Genomic DNA, 3,684 nt, shown 5'->3' on the forward strand with positions numbered 1-3,684 from the left:
CGATGAGCGAGTTGATATAGTTACATTTCACTTAGTAGGGAGCTAGTTAGCCCTGTAGTTCACATGCCGATTACAAGTCGAGTTTCACCGATGAAGTCAGGGTAATGTTTTCGTAAAAATACTAATGTCCGATGAGAATACACTGAAGTTAAATGGTTTGTAATGTTCGAACTTTGTAAAGGTTCCTGGTCAAATATCTGAAGTTTTCCGATTGGTAAGCGTTATAACAATCACAGTTATAGCTTCCGAAGTTTATAGTACACTGACTATAGCGAACTAATAATAGATACTCTCTTTGGCGCGTCACGTTGGTTATACTTATAGGCGTGGGAAGATTTTCTAGAAAATTCAGATTATGTAAGAATGCAAATTAAAGCGTTTGCGTACACACATATATTTTTGATTCTTACTCTCGAGAATCTTCTCCACTAATTCTGACTTGAGCCTGACACAGCACCCATGAGACAGTATGATGTAACTAAAACATAAGTATATACACTATGTTTTTGTCGTTGCATCAATGAATATTGTGTTCTTAGTGTATTACAGTTTGTGTTTATTCCAGTTATTCCAGACTTAAATTCAGCTGCTTTGCATTCAACACTGTCCAGTAATACTTGATTTTGTCAAATATCCTGTTAAGCAGACCTATGAGTTACACCTCAGATCTATATTCAATCCATTTGAGTATACCATAATGTTAGTGCTTCTTGACATTCTGGATTGGTGAAAAAGAGCCCACTAAAATCTCACTCCCTTTTCCTGTTTCGCTAATCCAACAATGTTACAATAATCAGTAATACTTTGTTTTATTTGTGATTGTATTTTAGTTGTTATACTTAATATAGATAAAGATTATTCTTATACAACTTTCGTGGTTCAATTTTTTCTTTCTGATGAACTCAGTTACAGATTAGAGCGTGGTTCAAATCTTTCTTCCTGATGAACTCAGAGATTAGAGAGATAGATAAACGTATACTCCAGTTAGCGGGCGCTAACTAATTACTCTGCGAGAAATTCGCGAGCCGGAGAATGAGACACTGGTTATCAAGCTACTGTTTGTGGTTTAATACATCTTTTGGGGTATACAATATTGCTGGTGTGTTTGACAAACTTTTTCAAGTTTATAATAGTAATGATGTGTTTGGTCCTCTTTTTGGTATTGGTATATTTAGCCCATTTTATTTCCCCTATAATTACTGTTGTACTCTAGCCCCAATCGGCCTTTTAAACACATTTATGCTCCAAGCTGCTTGTGGGATCATGATTTTGTTGGTTATGGTGTCCCTAATAGCATAAGAGTTACACAGAAATAAAAGTTAATACAAAAAAATAAGTGATCTCACTCAGTTTCTTTTGATCAATTATTTACACACAAAAGAACAAAATCACTCAATACGATGTAATATTTGGACTCCACGACAATAAACTGTGTGAATTTAAATCGGTAATTTGTGCGCTAATTAAAAAACAAAATAATATAGCGAATATATACTGTCAGATTTGGACAGGATCCTTGTGTTTTTGTAATAACAGATAATAAATAAGAAAAAAATCTGCAACACTCTAAAAACATAAGCAGTTCGAAACACCTGTGTTTTAAAAGTTTACAATTTGGCCGTTGTTAAAAGTACATTGTACGCAGTCAGCTGTAACATCAATTTAAGGTCGAAGGAAAAATCTGATTGTTGGAATTTTCTTGTTCTGTTAAAAGTTAAATGTAGTTTGATGCTGAATTTCAAAGATTTATCTCGATCTGCTCTGTTTACGCTCCTTTTTCAAACCCATACGTTCCTCTAATTAAGATAAATGTTCAAGATGTAACCAAAGTGCAAATTTTCAGCTTGACCGCGTATGATGCACCTATCTATATGCTATAAAACTGTATTTCTTTTGCATACCCTTAAGGCTATTTTCTAATCAACGCCAAATACATTCAACAGAAAAAAATCGAAAATTAATATAACGAGATATAGCACGTTTATACGACAAAAATATTGAAGATTTTATTAAATTCGGTATTTATAACTTTTTATAAATGCTATTTATCAAATACGTTGGACGTTATGTAGAAACTAACTGATGTCAGTTTTGTTTAATAATCCTTCATCTTATTGGGCTTCTCCTTGTTTTGGTAAACCCTGACAATTACAAAAGAAAAATACAACAACACTAAAGACAATGATGGATATTATTTGTTTAAGCAATGACTAACGGATATAGTTTAGCGTTTCTTATATATTTAATAGTTATAACGTGGTGGTGTTACTTTACTTGGTTGTTTCTATTAAGCACAATGTTCTATCTTTATTATGCCCACCTCGGGTATCGAAGCCGGATTTTAGCTTTATAAGCCCTCATACTAACCGCCGAGCCATCCGGGAGGATGCCGTGGCGTTACCCAAAAACTAATGCATATAATGTAATGTAACCCGAAGACATTTCGGAATAATGTGATGTTCTCGTTACCTTTTGTTTAATAGGGACAATGTAGTGTCACCAACAAACTAAAAGGTATAGTTTTATTGACAATAAAGTATCCTCAAATACAAGTTAACTAACGGATAAAAGGAACACATGCATGTGCATGTTGACCTTGCAAAAGATCAACATATTATGTAACGATTACTAATCTACGAGCCGCAAGATCGGATCCTGTCACCGAACACGATCATCCTTTCAGCCGAGTAGCTTTACGCGAAATTCAACAAATGAACAACAAGTCATAACATGAACTAATGCTCAGTTTGAAGAAAACTTCGATATCGTCAGCCATATATCTATAAGAACTTCAGATTGAAAGTATCGTCAGCTATATATCTATAAGAACTTCTGAGAGAAAGTATCGTTAGCTATATATCCATAAGAACTTTTGAGTGAAAGTATCGTCAGTTATATATTTATAAGAACTTCTGAGTGAAAGTATCGTCAGTTGTATATATATATTAAAACTTCTGAGTGAAAGTATCTTCAGTTACATATCTATAAAAACTTCTGAGTGAAAGTGTCGTCAGCTATATATCTATAAGAACTTCTGAGTGAAAGTATCGTCAGTTATATATCTATAAGAACTTCTGAGTGAAAGTATCGTCAGTTGTATATATATTAAAACTTCTGAGTGAAAGTATCTTCAGTTACATATCTATAAGAACTTCTGAGTGAAAGCATCGTCAGTTGTATATATATTAGAACTTCTGAGTGAAAGTATCTTCAGTTACATATCTATAAGAACTTCTGAGTGAAAGTATCGTCAGTTATATATCTATATATTTAAAGTCGAAGGTTTTGCTTTTGTGTTGTCCTCTGTAACATTGAATCTTATCGAAAACATTAATCTCCTAAAAATCAAAAATAGATTATCATTAACTCCTGATCAAAGTAACCCACCTACATTACCTATAAAGCAATGTACTGCATAATAAGATTCTAGAACGGTTGGAACCGGTGTTAACAAATTAATGATGGTCATGATAATGCTTATAGATGTATATATCATATATTAGGTTCTGTTTTCGTTCACGTTCATAGCTGTAAGACGAAATTTGAATTTTACTTTAAAGTTACACAACAGTGACAATAGATATTTGTTGGAAACAAGCTGAAATATCCATCAACTGCCGGGGAATGTTTTAACTTAATTAAAACAACGTAAGTTTAGCAGCAATCATATATTTCAAACATACA

This window comes from Limulus polyphemus, unplaced genomic scaffold (genome assembly GCF_000517525.1).
Source record: "Limulus polyphemus unplaced genomic scaffold, Limulus_polyphemus-2.1.2 Scaffold1104, whole genome shotgun sequence".
NCBI lineage: Eukaryota > Metazoa > Arthropoda > Merostomata > Xiphosura > Limulidae > Limulus > Limulus polyphemus.